This window comes from Oryctolagus cuniculus, chromosome 4 (assembly GCF_964237555.1).
Source record: "Oryctolagus cuniculus chromosome 4, mOryCun1.1, whole genome shotgun sequence".
NCBI lineage: Eukaryota > Metazoa > Chordata > Mammalia > Lagomorpha > Leporidae > Oryctolagus > Oryctolagus cuniculus.
In genome coordinates this window covers 38748736-38770195 of record NC_091435.1, presented here as the reverse complement: position 1 = coordinate 38770195, position 21460 = coordinate 38748736, and the positions used below count along the sequence as shown (strand labels likewise).

At 37.2% G+C, this 21460-nt stretch overlaps 1 pseudogene; it reads left to right on the top strand.

The window, feature by feature from the left end:
- The window catches only part of LOC108177906 (large ribosomal subunit protein uL6-like), a 187712-nt pseudogene extending 173337 nt beyond the window's left edge, over window positions 1–14375 (top strand).
- Window positions 14376–21460: the final 7085 nt, after the last annotated feature.

The window sequence follows — 21460 nt, the reverse complement described above, 5'->3', positions numbered from 1 at the left end:
TCTAAGCTAAGTTATTTTCACTCAGGTGTCTGGGAGAGGTTGTATGTCACATTAGATCAGCACCTTCTGGCCATGCATCTTATTCCTTTACCCCCAATAAAAATGTCTGAGTCTTATGTCCCCAGGAACCATTTCAAAGCCTTTTAAGATGACCATTAGTCACATAGGTCAACTATTATTTGAACTTCCTCAATTAATGCCTTCCTGTGAGGTCTTGTTTTGGAAATGACTTTTGCCATTTTGACAGAATTTAGCTTTGATATTCAAGCCAGTTTGCCCTCTTCCAGCTTTCTCAGCTACCAGGCATTTGAACTTCCACTTACATTTTGCTGCTAAGCTTTTGCTGACTGGCCTCTCTAGATACCATTCACTAGACTGACTGAAATATAACCTCACTTCAGGTCAAATGCCTTTAAGCTGAAAACCATTTCCAAGAAGGATGAAAACCTTAGATATTTCAAGTTTGTCTGTATGGCAGTGTTGAGATAAGGACAATGACAGAGCCTTATTTTTTCCTCGTCTCTCTCTCTCTCTCCTTTCTTTCTTTTCCATAGCAGCCTGGGAGGAATAATTTCAATGTACAATAATACTGATTGCTATGGATCCATACATCATTGTATGGAAAATACGGATGGAACAAGTTGAGTAACCATTGTAATAATGGGTAGGTAAAACATTTTACTGGGTTGAAGGTATAAGACCTGCTTAGTTTATTTTCTTAATAAACATAATATAATTTTAACATAAGCATTTAAGTCAAATTAGAAATAGAAATTCTTATTGAATTAGTGATTTTAAATATGTCATAGTTTTAAAAATTTGCATTGATGAGTGAGAGACAAAGTGAGTTTCTGAAAGATTTCCACTAAGTGGTTTTTTCCCTTTGTCATATTGTCTCAAAATTTCAACACCAAAGTCTCTCTTCTGCTCCAATTAAGAATGGTAATAAACAACTATTTAAAATTATATTTTATGGACTGACATTTTGCCTAGAAGTTAAGATGTCTGTGTCCCATCTTGGAGTGGCTGAGCTACATTTACAGCTCCTGATTCCACTTTCCTGTTGGTAAAGACCCAGGGAGTCAGCAGTGATGGATTCAGTAATTAGGATCCTGCCATTAGGAGACTTGGATAGTATTCCCAACTTCCGGCACTGGCCTTGTCTCAGCCAAGTAATGATGGGCATTTGAGGAATGAACCAGTACATGGGAGCTCTCTATGTCATTTCCCTCTTTCTGCCTCTCAACACACACACACACACACACACACACATTTTTAAGAGGAGGGTCCCTCACTTGCTTCTTGGGATATCAGACAGAGGCATTTCACCGCATATAGATACTTTTCTGGGCTATAAGTTTCAGGCATTTTTGCTAGGGATGAAGAGACAAGATGCTTGGCCAGAATGAAGGTTTTTGACATATAACCTCTCCCAACATCCCTCAGGAAAACAAGGTAGTTCAGAAGCAAGGTGTTTGACTAAGATTCTGGAAGAATTTCTGACATATCTGAGTGACTGGCAATCACCAGAGGCAGATCAAGTCCTGGTTGGTTTGGCTTTGTTGAAAGGGCACAGCTTGGGTGAGGGTAAAAGTGTTCAGAGCCAGTGAATTCTGTCAACATAAAAGTAAACTATTCTTTAATTTAGCTTTTTCTAGCTCTGTCTTCTTCACAAACTGCTCTGCATAATTACCTATCCTGTTTTACCTATTCTGTGTATTGACGTGTCTAATATAAAAAGCTACTGGTTTCTTCATATTTTTAAGTCATAAATCTTCAGGTTCACAACACATCAAATACCTGAAACATCTAATTTGAATGGTGGGCTCATGAATGGAAACTCAGAATATTATTACTTGTAATTTAAGAAATAACTACTTTAGATATTAGAATTACTGATGTATCACTATTTTTAAGAACACTGTCTGTTGAAAGCATTATATTAGGAGCAAGAGTTTTGCCTTAGTGGTTACAAGATGTTTTGAAAATCCCATCTCCCATATTGAACTGCCTGGGTTTGAGTCCTGGCTCCACTCCCTATTTCAGCTTCCCGCAAATGCACATCTTGGGAGGCAGCAGGTGATAGAGCAAGTTCCTGGCTTCTGTCTTTAGCCAAACCCACCCTAACTGTTGGATCTTTTGGGGAGTGAACCAGAAGATGAGAGGTCTCTGTCTTCTCTTTCTCACTTTCCCTCTTTGTGTGTGTCTCTTTGCTGTTCAAATAAAATAACTGCATAAATAAAAATGAAAAATTCTTTTAAATAGAAAACTTAGAATTCTTTAAATTACTTGAAATGGGCATTTTACTTATGAATTCGTTCACTTGCTATATAATTTGATTAAGTGATTATTAACTAATTAAACATTGCTTTTGTATCTTCTGTGTATGTCCCTTATCCCTAGGCTACAACTTTAGAATTTTAGAATTTTCTCACTTTAGAATATTAAACATGATAATTTATCTTTAAGCCATATGATGTACTCTCATATGCTTTTCATTAGTAGAAAGAATTCCCGTGGGGAGGATTTGCCTGTTTTTGCTGAGCTGTCCCGTTTCTCCGTTGAGAAGGATTCCTTTCCCGGGAAACTTATCCTGTCCTGGCGGGCGGCCAGTGCGCTTCTCTGCTGTTCAGATCTCATCTTGCTGTGTCCTGGGCTCAAGCTATAACACCCACAAATATGGCACCCTAACATATCAATTCTTTGAAAGTGAAGGAAATTGAGAAAGTGTGAAGGTCTTTTCCATCTTCCACCAGTCTTTTCCCCAGAAGCTGGACATAAAACCTAAGAACTACTTTTCGACCCTCCCTTACCTGATGGCTGTCACTCCATCTGACACTTTCCAACCTCTGGGAGGCACACTGGACACGGTTCTCTACAGCGTGGCCGGTGAAGGACCAGACCCATTCTAAAAGCCCCTGTGTTGTTTGAGTGGCCAGCGTGTTGCTATTCTGTCCCAAGGACTTGAATGCCTTGTTTTGAATCTTATTCTGGATTTCCAGCTACTGCACCTGATCAATTTCCCCTCATTTTTGCTGCTCAGCATTATGACCAGTCTTACTGGTGATTAAAACCGAGGGATTTATTGCATTTGTACATGGTCAGAATACAAGTTAAATATGGCTGAATGGGTTCCTTAAAAAGACGAGAGAACGAGCTAAAAACATAACACTTCAGGGTGGGCATTTAGGCTAGCAGTTAAGACACCAGCATCCCATATTGGTCCTGTGTCAATTCCAAACTCCAGCTTCTGACTCTAGTTTCCTTTTTTTTTTTTTTTTTTTGGCAGGTAGAGTGGACAGTGAGAGAGAGAGACAGAGAGAAAGGTCTTCCTTTTCCATTGTTTCACCCCCCAGTGGCCACTGCGGCTGGCGCGCTGCGGCTGGTGCACTGCACTGATCCAAAGCCAGGAGCCAAGTGCTTCTCCTGGTCTCCCATGCGGGTGCAGGGCCCAAGCACTTGGGCCATCCTCCACTGTACTTCCGGGCCACAGCAGAGAGCTGGACTGGAAAAGGAGCAACCAGGACAGAATCCAGCACCCTGACCGGGACTAGAACCCAGGGTGCCAGTGCTGCAGGTGGAGGATTAGCCAAGTGAGCCATGGCGCCAGCCTCTAGTTTCTTTTTAATGCAAACACTGAGAGGGAGCAGTGATGGCTCCAGTAATTAGGCTCCTGACACCAAGCTTCTAGCTTTATGCTCCTGGGTTTGGTGCTGGTATTTGGGGCATTGGAGAGTGGATCAGTAGATGAGAGCTCACGCTCTCTCCCTTTCCTCCTTACCTCTTTCCCTAACCCTCTCCTCAATACATACATACATACATGCATGCATATGTACATACAATTTAAAATATAACATCCCAAACAAACCAGAACTTAACTTGTTTCTTACCTGTCTAGAGAAAGAACCAAGATTCTTTCTATTTTATGATTCTCCTTTCTCACGGGTGCTGTGTTCAATAGATATTAAGACTAGGTCAGTACTCTGCTAACTTTTTAACCTCCTGGAAAAGGGAGCTTTTAGGTGCAAAAACTAAAACATGAAAATAAAGCAAATCAGCCATGATATCTAATCAGCTAAACTTCCCACAGTGTGAAAGGGATTTCATTTTGTGAAATTGATGTTTGCTACTTCATATTCCAGTGTAGAGAAACCAGTCACATCGCCACAGCTTGCCATAAACAAGTTGAGAATTATAGTCTAGCTGAGTGGCCTGTGCCCTAATACTACCTGTAGGTGACTTCACATTTGAAAAAGGAAGGCGAGGACATGAGAAACTGTCACAGCCTTAAATCTCAGGTTGGCAGTGGCATGTTTATTCTGTACTTTGCAGCCTTCCTCTTTCCTAAACTTTATTTTTCTTCTCTTTTGGCTAAGGCTGTGTATGCATTCACTGCACCTCTTTCAGAGAATGTGGAGGGGATATAGCACCAGGGTAAAGTTGGATGATAAATGATATTACTTTGAGCACTAAATCAAAAGTTATTTAATTTACAAAAATGTACTTTACCCTGAATCTTTAAACACTGTATCTATAGCCTTAGGGAAGTATGCAGTATGCACTTAATTAATTAGCCTCCTAATTCACCAAATGGTTACTCTGTATCTATTACATGAATAGAGCTGAACTGAGTATTCTGGGAATGCAAAGAAATTGAACACAAAGAAATTTTCCTCAAGTGATTGACTAACATAAAGATACCTAGTGAAAAATCACCCAACAAGACAATAAGAGAGAAGCTGTCACAGGTAGGGACTAATGAGGTTTTTTTGCTATACGTTATTTTCTTTTGGCCACCCAGTACGTATTTAATGAGGACACCTTCTATATTTTCAAAATATCCCTGTCTTGAACTTATGCTTGATGTGCATAGTTTATGAAATAATTCATTACAAATGTATAATTATATTTAAAACTAAAAAAATGCTGCTACGTATTCCAGGCTATTCACTTAAGTTAAATTATATAACCATCATTCTTTGATTTTATTGATCAAGAAAATGATAAAATTGTACAGTTTAGAATGTCATTTTTTCTCTCTTTTAATGAGACAAAGAATGGTTTTCAAAGTAACGCTCTTAGTCATCACAACTTGTTGGAAATATGTATTTAAAGACTCTACAAAGAGACTCTGGTTCCATGTTTGCATAAAGAAATCACCATTTTGTACAAGCATCTCTATTTATCATATGACTGCTCTTCTTTCCATTAACAAAGAAACAAACGAACAAAAACACCCAATTTGGCTTAAGAAACACATTATAGAGTGTTTAGATGAGTAGATATCATGGTTGATTTGTTTTATTTTCATGTTTTATTTTTTGGACTAAAATATATTTCTTGTGAAATTGTTTCTGTCACTGTGATTGTCTTTTTCAAGAGAAAGCAATTATTTCCATTTGCCATATTAAGACAAAAAGCAACATATTTACAATGCTTACATCTTCATGAAAATGTAATCCCCCACAAGAGATGTGATTTTGAAGTGGTATCTTTGCATCTTTACCTAATTTAACAGGAGAAATCAAAAAAAAAATGTGACAAATATTTATTACTTCATGAAATATATTATTAAATATTTCCTCTTTGCTGGTTATGTTTTGTGTTGTCACTTTTGGATTATAATATATGTCCAAAATTAAGAATAAAAAGCAAAGAAAAACAGGAGAACAAAAGGAATAAAAAAGGTGACTCTAGAGATAAGAAAGGACGACCTTGAAAAACAATAGTACTTTATCTTGAGAACTCAAACTTGAAGTAGACACATAATCAGGTAGGTATGCACAAATGGAACACAAAAGCACCAGAGACATTATTATGTATCCCCATTCCCCCCAATTCTCATGGTGACCATTGGAAAGCACTAATGCACTTTTTCTGATTTTTGGCTTGGTTTGGAAAATACCATTTTTATTGAAGATACAGTTTAAGTGCTATCTCTTGCTTGATTAAGAAATATTTCTTCACAAATTTGAAAGGCTTTTAAGGAACACAGTCATTGTTCTTGACTTTCAAGACCTGGCTTTTTATTTTCCACAAACAGAACTGGTCTAATTTTAATCTTTAATTTCATTGAGTAGATAATCATCTTATATCCACAAATACCATGCTGATTTCTTGCCAACTCTCCCACCTTTAACATTACCATCATTGATGTTTATTGATCTGAAGCTCCTGCATCATAGTCCCTAATTAATTTCAAACACAGTAGAATATTTTGGGATTTTATATTCAGGATCTCATTGATTTCTTGTCTTGCCAGTTTTAATCAGATTTGGGAAAAGGGAAGATTATGTCAAGGCTGTCTCCTCATCTACTGGTTTAAAATGTTACCAACCGAATCATTAGAAAACACTTCATGTAAATAAGGCTTCTAAATCTTGGAGTAATCAATTATACACACTTGTGTTAGCATAATATTTTGTTTAAACATCAGAAAAAATGTGTTGTATTTAACAGATATAGCATGTATCTCAGATGACTATTTAAAGACAAAATGTATTAGTTGAAGCATATAATCAAATCTTTGTTTCATATCTCAATGTGATTCATATAGAACTATTCTTTTTGGCCAAACTCTGAAATCAAAGATGTAATTCTAGTCTGAAATCCCCAAGGTGAGTATAGGATTTACCGTTAGCATAGGTTGTATTGTAAGGTTAGCATTGATAAAGGTTTCTGTGCTCTGCTTTAATGATACTGCAAATAGTAAAACAAATCATTTCAAACTCTGTTCTGGAAACCTTCTTTTGAAAGAATATACCTGCAATTACTGTTTTGTGGTACAACAGTGACAACCAGTGGCTGTTGAATTTCACTTTAGGCTGAAAATTTATTGTAGACTTTATTTAGCTTTAGTAACCAGCACTCAGAAATCACCTGCTTCTTCTTCCTCTTCATCTTATTCTTTTTATTTTTACTGCAATGAAGCCACTATCTGCCTCCCGTCTGAAAAATCTTTTGGTTTGCTAGCCAAATACCCGAAATGTTGATTAAAATGATTTTACTGAGAGATGATGGTAAATATCCACCTATGAGAAGTCTCTGAAATATTCTCCATGAGTCCATCCTATGCAGAATATGAACCAAATTCTTACATATTTTCTTTTACTCAAGCAAGAAAGAAAATAATTTCTATAGATATGCAGAAAATAGGTCAAAGTACTCCATGAGCAAACAGTTGGGGACTGCATAATTATTCACTTCCTGAACATCCCAGATTGGCCTATGGTTTTTCATAAAAGGTCCATTATCTCTTTCAAATGAAGGCTTAATGGAGTAAAGCCTTGCTTGATGTAATGAGCTGAATAATGTGCAGTTCAACTCTGGAGTATTGACTTTTGGAGACTCCAAATAGTTAAAACTAATGATTTAAATACTTGTATTTATTTTAAATTCCTTTGGACAGATCTATTTATAAATTTTTTGACATTCTCTGAGAAATTGGAAATATTCCTTCGCCTTTTTTTTCTTCTAACTTCTATGATATTTCTGCTCAACCTGTCTTCCCTCCCTCCCTCCCTCCTCTCTTTCTTTCTTTCTTTCTTTCTTTCTTTCTTTCTTTCTTTCTTTCTTTCTTTCTTTCTTTCTTTCTTTCTTTCTTTTCTTTCTGCAGGACTCCAAACCTTCATTTCATCCTCAATGGCACTGCTGTAAGAGTGCTTATGGCAAATTTGTTTCTGTAATCATAACTTGAACCCATCTGGGGATGAGATTGGCTACAAGCTTAGTATTTCCACTTAACATATTCATGATTAGCATGCACAGAAGGAGCAGAATTAGGATGAATGTTTTTGGAACAGTACAGATAAATCCTCATAAATGTAGTACAACAGCTCTGGAAACGCACAGTGCGGAAATGTAATGAAGCTGAACTCTGTAGAGAGTTTGGTATTCTCAGTACCATGCCTCTCCTAATGAACTCATTTAGATTAGAAAATGGATTTAATATTTTATTGGAATTAACCTGAGCCAGTAAAGAGGATTACAATTTCTTTCCATAAATATAGTGATATTACAGGGTGCGGTAGCATGTTACATGAATATTAAGCACTTTATGAACATTGTCATGAAGCCAAAAGGAGTAAGGTGATTATATTTTAATATAGTGGTACTGTTCTTATAATAATTAAATTTGAATTGCAGTAAAGGGATATTTTTTAAAGATTTAAATCAGAATTGTGTTGCATTTTCCAAGTTAAAATGCCATGTGATTAAAAGGAAACTCAAGTTAGAACATTTGAGGAACCAGCTTCAGCAGAAGCTGCATTATCCTAAGAATTAAATGAACATTAAACTTGGCCAGAAAAGAGGAACATAAGACTCTGAGTTTGACTGAAGAGGAAGATTATCACCCCGGTAATCTGAAGAGCAGAATTTATTTACTCACCTCAATACTTCAGTAAATAATATAGTCAAAGAATAGAACTCTAGTGCGTGATGGGATGACTTCTTTGTTCCTTTCTGTCATCTTTTGATTTAGTCCATACTCACCCGTGTTCTTGTTATATGATGAGTAGATGGAAATCTCACTCATCGCATCAAACTCATGCAAGAGACCCCTGGTCTACAAAAGAAGAGATTCATGAGTTATCTTTTTTTATGTACTTATATATATATATATATATACATACATATGTATGTATGTATATATATATATATATATTGACAGGCAGAGTTAGACAGTGAGAGAGAGAGAGACAGAGAGAAAGGTCTTTCTTTTTCGGTTGGTTCACCCCCCAAGTGGCCGCTGCGGCCGGCGTACTGCACCGATCCGAAGCCAGGAGCCAGGTGCTTCCTCCTGGTCTCCCATGTGGGTGCAGGGCGCAAGCATTTGGGCCATCCTCCACTGCACTCCCGGGCCACAGCAGAGAGCTGGACTGGAAGAGGAGCAACTGGGACAGAATCTGGTGCCCCGTCTGGGACTAGAACCCTGGGGTACTGGCGCCGCAGGAGGAGGATTAGCCTAGTGAGCCGCGACGCCGGCCAATGAGTTATCAATAGTCACATGCTCTCCCCTCTCTAACAGCCTATAGTCACAAGTGACTTTCCACTATCATTTTGGTTAATCTGGCTGATAGAGGACAATAAGTGTACAATATCACACCTGGTAATCTTAAAGAAAAAATTGATCTTGTAACATGAATCTATTCTAGCATTAAACAAAGGGCAAGCTTTGGCTCTGGAGTGCCATTTCTACCATTTTGTAAAGTCAGCTACTGTGTATATGTGCACCCGGGCGTTCACTGATTTTACAGGCTAAGGCACAGTGAGCTCTGTGTGCTGGAGGCCAAGGTTAGGTCTTGAGGCTGTGGAGAAACTTCTGGATTAAAGCTGAACAAGCACCATAAAGTTGTTCAGGCATGGACAGAGAGTTCATTTAAGAAAAGCCTTTCATTCTCCTCCATCCCACTTATACTAGTAAAACTGTTTTACTGTAGTTGGGGGAAGGCATAGGAGAGATCCCTGCAAGTGTGATTTCAGATTTTTCCCCAACTTGTGTGTGCATAGTTCCACAACTGTTGCTTTTTTAAGCTTCCATCACACTGGGACTTTAAGATAATGCCATTAAACTGGAGCTAAATAAATCAGTTGCTTGCTGAGTATACAATCGAAAAGAAAAACAAAACAAAACAAAACAGGCCTCAAATATGAGATGTCAGCATCTGTGCTGAGCAGCTGATAAAGCAAAGATTGGAAGGCCAGTACAACCACGCAGGACCAGGCCTTCAGGAGGGGACTGTTGGAGTAGAGATGAACAAAAGCCTGCTGAGCAGCATCACCTTGACCAAGAAGGAAAGAAAACAGGAGAGGGCTAGGGAAGAGGGCAAGGGCAGGAAATTGTCTGGAGGCTGGGATCTAATAGCTTCTCAAAGATCCAGGACGAGCCCCTTAGTTCCACTGTGTTTTTATTACTGTGATTTTTCTTGTCTTGTGGTCACCTCTTTCATTTCAAATCTCTTATTTCATTATTTAAAAGGGTAATATGTGGAGGAGAAGATCTTTACCATAATTAGACCAAATACCAATCTTCCTCACTCGGGGTTTGGACATGGTGAGTAAGCATTGATGTGGGTGGGAAGAGAGGTTTTAAATAATGCCACAGAAATAAACCAAGACAGATACCCAGAAAATTTCTGAGTTTTTATATTCCTAAAATATTCTGGTAGCTATATGTAGTAGGTTTCAAAAAACAGGAAAATTAGCTTGGAAAAAGATTATCTAAATTTCTTTATCAATTTTCCTTTTAATTTATCAACTGGTAGATAGGCTGATTTAGTTTACAGAGCTCTCCTGGTATGCAGGGAATATTCTCTTTGTATCTGTTTTGTTTTGTTTTTGGTGAGATACAGAGACACAGGAAAAATATATGATTGCTCCTGAGATTAGCGAAGGACAGGGAAGCAAGAAAGAAAAGAAACTAGAAGGCTGGGTTTTTGGTCCAGCATGTTAAGCTGCTGCTGGAGTTCCTGTGTCCTGTCCCAGCTGATCCACCGCCAATCCGGCTTCCTGCTAAAGCACAGTCTGACACGAAGCAAGAGATGACTCACTGGCTGTCTACTTTGCAAGTTCCTGGCTTTGGATTAGCTAAGTCCTGGCTGTTTTGGGCATTCTGGAGGGAACCAGCAGAGGGAAGATCTCCACACTCTCTGCCACCACCTACCCCGCCACGGACACTGCATTGTTATGCATTTCAAGTAGGTAAAAATACGCAACTAAACTTAAAAAAAGTAAGTTAGAAGAGTATCCTCCTTCTCCTTTTTTGGGTTTATGTCTTAATAAGAGAAATGCACTCAATGCACTTGCAGTGTTTGTTCTTTGTTGCCTTTTTGGATTCCAGAAGGTGATTTGCAGACTGTCTTTTTCTAGGCTCTAACTCAGTTCCACAAATAAACTGAGTTTAGAAGAAACAGCCAGTGCAGTGGACAGCAGTGGGGTAGACAGTCAACAGATAACCAAAGGGTATTGCCTAAGAACCAGAGGAAAGAGAAAGCAGTGCACCAAGAATCCACCTCTTCTTTTTATATCATACTCATTTAAATCACTTCCCTTCCTTCAGTCACTTTGTATGAAGTTCCCCTAAAAAAAAAAAAAAAAAAAAAAAAAAAAAAAAAAAAAAAGAGGATTTCAGAATGCTAATCCCTGAAAGCTGTGAGTTTGGCATTGTTTGGAAATATTGGAAATAGAGTTTTTGCAGATGAATTAAGCTACCAGTCTTGATAAAAGATATTCCTTTATTTTCTGTACACCTTAAATCCAATGCCCTTGTTTTTATAAGAGAAAGGAAAGAGAGAATTGAGATACAAAGACACAGGGAAAGAAATCCATGTGAAATTGGAGGCAGATACTTAAGTCATGTTGCCAGAAACAAAAGAACATCAGGAGCTACCAGAAACTGGGAGAGAAAAAGGACTTCATCTTTAAAAAAATATTTATTTGAAAGGTGGAGTTACAGAGGGAGGGGAAGACAGTGTATCTTCCACCTGCTGGTTCTTCTCCCCAAATGTCCTCAACAGCCAGAGCTGGGCCACACCAAAGCCAGGAGCCTGGAACTCCATCAGGGTCTTCCACATGGTTGCCATGGTCCAAGGACTTGGGCCATCTTCCACTGATTTTTTAGGTGCATTCGTGGATTAGAAGTGCAGTAGCTGGTGTCCAACAAGTGTTAATGTGAGACGTGGTGTCACAAGTGACAGTGAACCCAAACAATGTGGCCCCAGGATTCCATCTTGGAGCTTTTGGAGAGTATGATGACACCGTTGGTTCAGACTTCTAGACTCTACAACTGGAAAAGAATACAATTATGTTCTTTCAAAGAATGAAGTTTATGGTATTTTATGGAAGCAGCCACAAGAACTAATATGCACCCAGAGGCCAATGTTTGTTCATGGGGAGTTGAACTTTGCAAGTCGAGAAATCTGAGTAGCAGGGCATTTTTAAAAAGATTTCATGTATACTCATTAAATGATGGAATTATTAAGTGAGCTTTTCAGAAGAAGTGTTCAGTGAGATTAGACAATCCTTTTCCCTTGCTAAACAAATGAAAAACAGTTCAAGACCAGTCCAAACCCCTCAAAAAAGAAAAAAAAAATCATTTTCCTTTGCACATTCTTTGTATAGCTGGGTGAATTTCTTTGACAAATACATGAATTGAGTGATGAAATATGTTGTGAGATGGTAAGAGCAGAAGAGAAACTTACATAAAATGAAAGCTCTGTGTCTGCTCTATTTCTCACATTTTATGATTCACATTTTTTAGAAATGGAAAACAATGATCATAAAATTACTCAGATGACATCCCTAATTTGTACCTCCTTGAATTATATTAAAATATTGGATTCAGAATAATGGCACATGTATATAGGTGAATAATAATTTATAGTTTATAAAATGGTTTCTCATTCTCTCCATTAGTTTTCATAATAATCCTTTAATATAGATATCATTCTTCTAATTTTTCAGGAGAGGCTCAGAGAAATTAAGTTATGTCCCCAAAGCCATGTAAGAGGTAAAGTCAGAACAAAACCTCATTCCTTTTCTTGGAAAATGTCACTCTTTGTTACAAAACTTTTGTTTACATGAAAATCCTACTTAGTCTCACATTGTCATAGAGTTGAAGACCAGGACATTGTTAAAGTTAACAGGTCCATAGTGATACATTATTGGAGTTCAATTTTTGGGAAGTAATTGGGAGTATTTTTATTTATTTATATTAATCACTTTTTATTTATTTGCAAGGCAGAGAGACAGAGAGGATAGAGTCAGATGGAGAGGTCTGGAACTAAGAATTCAATCTAGATTTATCATGTGGTTAGCAGGAACCCAATTACTTGAGTCATTATTGCTGCCTCCAAAGGGCTACATTTGAGGAAGCTGGCAATCAAATTTAGGCAGTGTTATAATCTAAAGAAGTTCAAGTGGTAGTTCTTAGCTCTGATCAAGTGGGTGGGTTAGCCTCTTTGAGTGGCTAGTAGTGCTTCTACTAAAACTTCTCTTTTCCTCATTAGCTCCTTGGTATATCACCTAACAACTTGATCTCCCAAACAGCCCTTTTTTTAAAATTTGTTTTGAAAAATATTAAGCATTTAACCCCCTTATTAAGAGGTTTTTAAGCAAATTTAAAAGTACACAGACGAATACATTGTGGATCTGTGTTTCCATCACCCCGGTCACTATAATTGTCAATTCTTGGCCAACTTTGCTTCACATCCTGTGTTTGGAATGTATAATGTAAGATCTTGAATTTCATACTTTAACCACTGCCCCAGACTCTTTTATTATTATTATTATTATTATTATTATTATTATTCTATTTGACAGGCAGAGTTAGACAGTGAAAGAGAGAGAGACAAAGAGAAAGGTCTTCCTTTTTCCGATGGTTCATCCTCCAAGTGGCCGCTATGGCCAGCGTGTTGTGGTTGGTGCGCCACACCAATCTGCAGCCAGGAGCCAGGTGCTTCCTCCTGGTCTCCCATGTGGGTGCAGGGCCCAAGCACCTGGGCCATCCTCCACTGCACTCCAGGGCCACCGCAGAGAGCTGGACTGGAAGAGGAGTGACAGGGACAGAATCTGGTGCCCCAACTGGGACTAGAACCCAGGGTGCTGGCACTGCAGGCAGAGCATTAGCCTAGTGAGCTGTGGCGCCGGCTTGTCCCACACTCTTGTTCCCAGGATTTGATGTGTTTCCTCCATTGTGGTGAATACACCTTTTGTCCATTCTTTGTACAATGAGAGCCCTTTGAATGCACTTGTGGCTCCTTATGACGTGACTGAAGTAGTCTTGAAGGTCCTCATGGGTTGTTGCATCTACTGCAAGAATGAAATTTATTCTCAGTAGGCTGTTGATATTCCATAAAATGTCGACACCCATCTGAAGGGGCACCAGTTATTGTGAAGGGTCCCAGAGGAACCCTGTGGAGGAACTGCACCACATCAATGTAGAACTCGTCCTCCTTGGAAAGAAAAAGAAGAGGCTCTGGGTTGACAAATGGTGGGGAAGTAGAAAGGAACTGGCTACTGTTCACAACATCTGTAGTTCTGTACAGAATATGATCAAGGGGGTTTGCACTGGGCTTCCGTTACAAGATGAAGTCTGTGTGCTTACTTTACCATAAACTTGGTTATTCAGGAGAATGGATCTCTTGTTAAAATCCGAAATCTTTTGCATGAAAATTAAATCAGAAGGGTTCGGATGAGGCCAGGTGTTGCTTGTTCAGTATCTCAAGCCCAGAAAGATGAATTAGTCCTTGAATGAAATGATGTTGAACTTGTTTCAAATTCATCTGGCAGCAACAATTAAAAATAAGGACATCAGAAAAATTTTGAATGGCATCTATTTCTCTGTAAAAGAAACAGTTCAGCAGGCTAGTGAATAAGACCTAACCGTTGTCCAGCTACAAAAAGAACCTGGATTTTGTCTTGTGGTATTTTAATAATGAAATAAAAGATCTAGTGATTTGGAAAAAAAAGGTCTTCATGGCTAAGAAATATGAGTTTCCAGTCTCATACTGTATATAGCCAATTCCAGATCTGGAATGACCCTTTTTTTCAAGAAGTCTTAGTTGCTTTTAGCTTATTTGAAATTGTGGGTTACTAGTTTTAGCCTCTTCTAGGGAGTGGATGTAAAAGTACTATTTTAGGATGAAAGAGACCTTGAATTCAACTGATTTTTTAAATTATAATTCAAAATTATTAATTTTTTATTGGGTCAGTTTTAACTTTAACTTACATTTCTTTTCTGCCGCACAGAGAAAAGCAGTCAGTAACATCAGAAATGATAAAATGAGATTGTCAAGTAATTGCTCTTCTACTTTATCCCCCCAAATATATTAATTTTTCCAATGACAACAAGTTTTACAACAATGTGATTAGGGACATTTGCTTGTGTTATATTTATGCACAATGGAATATTACTCACCCTTAAGAAAATCAAATACTGACATTTGCAACAAAATGAATAGAATTGGAGATCATTACGCTAAGTGAAATCAACCAAGTGCAGAAAAACGAATACTGTATGTTTCTTGTATATGTAGTATATATATATATATGTGTGTGTGTGTGTGTGTTGCCAAAGACAGAACCATAGACATGCCTTTGTAGAAGGGTTCACATCTTTTGTTTTAATTTTTTTAACTTCCATTTTGTTGGCAAGGCAGAAAGACAGAGACCTTCCATTTGCTGGTCTACTCTCCAAATGCTTGCAGTAGCTGCGTGGGGCTGTGCCAGGCCTAAGCCAGGAGCCTGGAACTCAGTCTGAGTCTCCAGTGTTGCTGACAGGAACCCAGTCTCTCGAGCTGCCTCATGCTGCCTCCAAGGTGTGCATTAGCAGGAGGCTGGAACAGAAGCAGAGAAGCTCAAACTGGAACAGGCAGGCACTGCAGTGTGGGATATGGACATTCTTAGAAGCAACTTAACCACTGCATCAAATGCCAACTCTGGAATGCTTAATTTTATTGAGTTGTATTAAACTTCCATTACGTTCCCATTATAAATTCAGGTCCTGTGATCTTTACCGATTCAATATAATGGCAGACTATTTTTTGTAAGACAGAAAAACCCTTAAAATGTCTCAAAATACATATTACTGGGAAAGGTGGTCACCTGCACTCAGTCTTTCAGTTCTTGCATGGTCATCTAAGAATGTGTCCTGTATCTTAAATGTTTTCTAAAAAAGAGATCAACAATGTTCACAGCCCATGCTGGCCTATCTTTTTATTTGGGAATGTCTTTCCCTGATATGGAGTTAATGTATTTCCCTTTGTTCTGCTTAAGCATATGCATAATACGGCATGCAGCTGACCTTGATGTTCTATCAGTTCATTGTTGGTTTGGACTAAAGTTCTTTACCTATGGCCTGAGCAAGATGTTGTGTTTCCAGAGGAAATTCACTGGCCATGGGAGATGAACACTCACTGCTGAAGCTGACCTCACTCCATCTCTTTACTAAATGAGTAGAACGTTATTCTGCCCAGGTTCTGGCAAGTATTTTGACAACCCCAAAGTTTACAAACTATCCAGTGGCTTGATATTCTGGGATAACTGCTCTTAGTGATAAATTCTGTTGTGTTCTTTACTATCTTTCCTACTATTGGACTCTTCCTCCCAAAGGTAGTAACACATCTCACTTGCTTGACAAATATCAATAAATGCTAGATGCTTTACCTCGAATTCTCTCCGAGAAAATTCTACTTGTATTATAAGTTTTGAAAATATGACAATCCAAACTGATAAAATATCTAACATGTACAATGGCAAATATTACAGATAATCTACTGTATCCTTAAGTTTGGATGCCTTACTTTCATTAATCACTTGCTATTTTAGCACTTCATTCCTTTCATAATTTAACCAAAAAATCACTCTGGGATTTTTCCTATAAACTACCTTTGTCGAGCTTTCTGAAGAATATGGTTATCCAATTGACTTCTTAAGTCTATGTGCAGGATATTTATTTTGGTTAAGTCGATTTATGTGAGTTTGGGCCCATCCTTACACTGCCATTTTATTTTTGAACTTTAATAATGTCATCAATTGCATTATATAATCCTCTTAGATTTTAGTCATCTCTGAAATTTAATCAGCATGATTTCTCTATCTATAGCTAAGACCTTAATAAAAATGTTGACTGGCTTTAGGTCAAGAATGGAGTATTAAGCCATGCCATTAAAAGCGTTTTTCTAGTTGCACATTGATCCATGGCTCGATGCTTTTGTGTATTCATTCAACAAATATCTATTGAGTTTTTTTCTAGGCATTGGGTTTATTTTATGGCCTTCATAGTGCATTCTAAACATTGGAAAAAATGCCTGTCTTCAAAGTGGAGTTAGACAGCATGCTTATGGTCTATATGGCACCTTTGTGAAAATTATAGAAAAATACTCTTTATATAATCAGAGGAATTTATGTGATTTAGGTGTTTTGTTGTTGTTGTTGTTCCTTTTGTTGTGAAATAAAAGGTACCTCTTATTTTGGGAAATGGCCAAATACCTGGATGAATAGTTTGCTCAGAGTTGCTGGCTGAACTTAGGTTCCCAAGGAGCTCTGCAGATGTCAACTTTTTTCAATGTACAACCCACAAAAGTCTTTATAGCAAAGCCATCATGTTCTTAATTACTTTCACCCCTTATTCAGTGTTTATATTTGCTGCAGTCACTTATCTCGCCTTTAGAAGTAGGCAATGGTTATTCAAGAAGAATGAATAAACTACCTTGTAAGAATTATAAGACCTGGGATACAGGAAACTCAACTAAGGCGTGCTTATTTTATCCAACAATTTACATATCTTTCCAAGAGAATAATTACTGTTAGTTCAGGAAATTGTGGAGATGGCACTAAATCTGTTCACCAAATATTTGTGTTCCTCTTTTCAGAGCATAGAAATAAGTGGCTACCAGACAGCGACTATGATGCTCTGCTTTTGCCTGGACTAGGTGCTAATTTTCAATAAGTAGTAACAGCACAATTGATGTGTTCAACTGTTGTGTCATGAACTTATGATGTTATTATGTGTAATATATTGTACCTCCTTGCAGTTCCTTAAGTTTTTGCTCTTAATAACTCATAATATCCGTATACAATACAAGCTCTCAAGAGCTTTCATATTTATGGATTTTATCCATCAATATTTATGGCATCAGAAACTAAAATAATTGACGAAGTATTAAAATATATATTTTAATATATTTATGATAAAAATAAAATTCCCATTTTTGTGATAAAGTACTGCCTTTTAGAAAAACAAAATTGTAAGAAGAATGATCTTGTTTTACATTTTGGAAATCTCTTTAATATCTTTCTTAATTCTTCATTAAGCAACTGTGATGTCACACATCATGAACTGCTGGACAATGAGACCATTCACTTGGCGTGAGAATAAAAACACAAATAATATTTTGGTAGTAGTACAAAATAGTTTTATTTCACCGATTAACTGAAAGGATCATGCATATTTTCAGGGGTCCTGGATCACTGCTGCCTGTTGTAAGATGGATTCCCCAGTTAGAAGCAGTTGGGGTCCCTCGGTCATCATATGGAAATCTGATTTTCCATTGAACCATTGGACAGCAACATTGGACTCTTACATGAGAGTAAATAAACATATATTATGGTAAATCACTAAGATTCAGGAGTTCACATTAAAGAATTAAATAATCCAAAATTGCCCTGTCTAGAACAGAAATCCAAAGAAGAGTAATCTTGTTGGAAGAAATTTTATCTTCTAATGATATTCATTCAGGAGTAGTTTTTTTTTTTTTTTTGTTATCAATAATCATGCCCAGAAAGATATATCAATTGAAAGTAACAAGAAAAGGACTTAGGAGGCAAAATAAATAATAGAAATTATTTGGTTGGGAAAAATAATTTTAATAAGAAGCCTACTGTCATTGAATCTATCCTGGAAGAAAAGAGCATAGGGGTTTAACATTACTTTCTTTATTTTTAATATTTTATTTATTTATTTATTTATTTGAGAGACAATTACAGACAGTGAGATGGAGAGACAGAGAGAAAGGTCTTCCATCAGCGGTTCACTCCCCAAATGACTGCAGTTGTGGGAGCTGTGCCCATCCAAAGCCAGGAGCCAGGTGCTTTCTCTGGGTCTCCCAGGCCAGTGCAGGGACTCAAGTGCTTGGGCCATCTTCCATTGACTTCCCCAGGCCATGGCAGAGAGCTTGATCAGAAGACGAGCATCTGGGACTAGAACTGGTGCCCATATGGGATGCGAGCGCTGCAGGAGGAGGATTAACCAACTTTACTACAGTGCTGTCCCTAATCATTACTTTCCAAGAGTATGTAAGTCGTTCTAGATGATAACTAATAACGTGTGTGTGCATGTGTGTGTGTGTGTGTATTTATGGATGGTGACAGTAGAAGAACAGAGAGGAATTTTAAATTGCTATTTCTTGAGTTTAGATCAAGAGGTTGACAAAGATGGCATGAGCATTATTTTTTGAGACAAGAAGCAGCTATTTAGAGCTTTGGAAAATATTATTTTTGGAAGAATGAGTAACGTTGTGTGATGAAACTTTCCTGAGACTCATTAATCTTCATAGAAAAATCCCTAAAGCATATATACATATACACACATTATATGTATGTGTGTGTATATATATATATACACACACACATAATGATGATAAACGCTCCCTAAATAAAAATGCCTTTTAGGTGGGAATTACCCCTGTGATCTTCTCTGGATCAGGAGGTAGTAAAGAGGAAAGTGGGCACTAACTTATTTGTCTTTGGAATCTCTCAGATGAAAAGATGGATAATATATAACTTGAGGTCATTTCTAGATTCATAGTGCAAGACTTCTTGAACTCATTTGAAATAAAGACTGAATAAATATTTGGAAAATATTTGTATAAGCTCAACCAGCATCTATTTTAATAGAAAAAAGTTAACAGTATTCTTTTTCCCCCTTTATTCCTTATTTAAGGAAGAAATCAGTAATTATATTTATTCAAGAACATTTCAGTGTAATGGTAAAAACAATAAGAACAAAAAGTGTCAGAGACTACAAGGCTTGTTTCTAAAAAATTGAAAAAAAAGAAAACTTTGAATGCACCATTTGACAATCTAAGCTTGATACATTATTTATTTTCATTTATTTATGATGTGATATGAAGATAAAATTACTGAAGACCTTCTTTTGATATATCGTACAGCAAGATTTCATGTACCATGAATGATAAAAATACTAATTCCCCAGATCTACCTGGTTCTTAAACTGTGGAACCCAGAAAAGCAGCAGCAGCACCACCACCTGGAAACTTACTGTAAACACAAGTTCTTGATCCCCACCTTAGAATGCTGATTCAGAAACTCTGGGGTTGGCACCAAGCTATCAGTGATTGAATAAGTCCTACCCACAATTCTGATGCGGAAAAATTTGAGAATTCTACTCTGTGGAGATATAGTTCTTCACATGCCCTGAAGATTTGTTTTTGATGGTCCTGTTCCCATTTTGTCATCAGGAAATGAGGTGTGATGGGAGAAGGTGACATCATCACTTGTAGAGGAGGAACCTAACTCATTGTGGACTACAGTCCCACTATGGATAGTGAAGGTCTTCAACCAGTGAACAAACAACAGGATTTGTGATATTCTGACCTCTGAAATAATCTTTTCATGAGTGAAAAAGTATGATAGAGAAATATTTTGGTTGGTTGACATTGTTTATAATCTATTAGATAATAAGGCATGAGTTAACTTTTTTATAGCCCATGAAAGAGTGAAGCTCTAAAATCAAAGATAATGTATCCAAAAAGACATTCTGTGTTTCTGTTTTGTCTCAGAATTGAATATTTCACAATTAGGACTCAATGTACCTTCTCTTTCTTCCTCATGAACTTTTTTTATTAGTTATGATAATTTTAGGTATCAGAAATGTGACTGAATGTTCCTAAAGTCACATAATAATAAGGTGAGAAACACAGAATTCCATCTCTAGGCTCTGCTATTGCAGACACATATGGAAGAAAGGCATATCTTACTGCTACCTCCCAAGAGCAAGCAAAATGACAAATTCTGGGCAGTTTTGTGATATTAGCACATTCTGGGTTGAAAAGAATATAGAGTGGCACAAAGTGGTTTAGATCATCTGTTGGAATACTGGAAAAATATTTTGGACTATTTGATAATAACTTACTGTGTTTCCCACAATGATGCATTTAATTAACTTAAGTTTATTCAAAAGCTATATTCCAGTAGTAAAACAGACAATTTTCGAAGTACAAATTCTATGAGGAAACTCTTTCCTCTCTTCTTCCCTCTCTCTCCCTCCTTTCCTTCCTTTCATCCCCCCTTCCTCCCTTCCTCCCTCTATTCTTCTCTTCTTCCCTCATTCCTCTATTAGGTTCTTGCAACTTCATATTTGCTATTTTATTAATTGCATCCATCAAATAAGAATCTATAGGATTCAATGCCTGAATATTTTCTGTGTCTGTTTTAAAAAACTTGTTTTAAAAAATTTTAGCACAATATTGTTGGAAATATTTTGAGTGAGATACACCAGTATTGAACAAACCCAGTAGTTCAACATGTCCATAACTGCATCCTGATACAGAACTTTTTGCATTTTGGTATTCATTTGATTGCATATATTGTATAAATTTAACTTTATTTTAGTGAATCTACCATAAAATATAAGTTAAAAGGCAATAAACTAAAAGCAAGGAATATTTTATGATTTTATATAATTTATTAGTTCCTTGGGCCTAATAGATTTTAGGGTGTTTGATCACAAAAACACAATTTAAAAAATTTCTGACAGTACTGTATTAGTTTGCTAGAGCTGGAATTATCATTAGCACAATTAGAAACCAAGAAGACTTGGGGAAGGTGCTGAGATCAAATCCTGGCTCATCCATTTTCATGTACAAAATTCTTCTATGTTTTACTCAGCTTCTTTATATCTATTACCCCATCTCAGAAGATAAGAGAATACCTGTCTTGT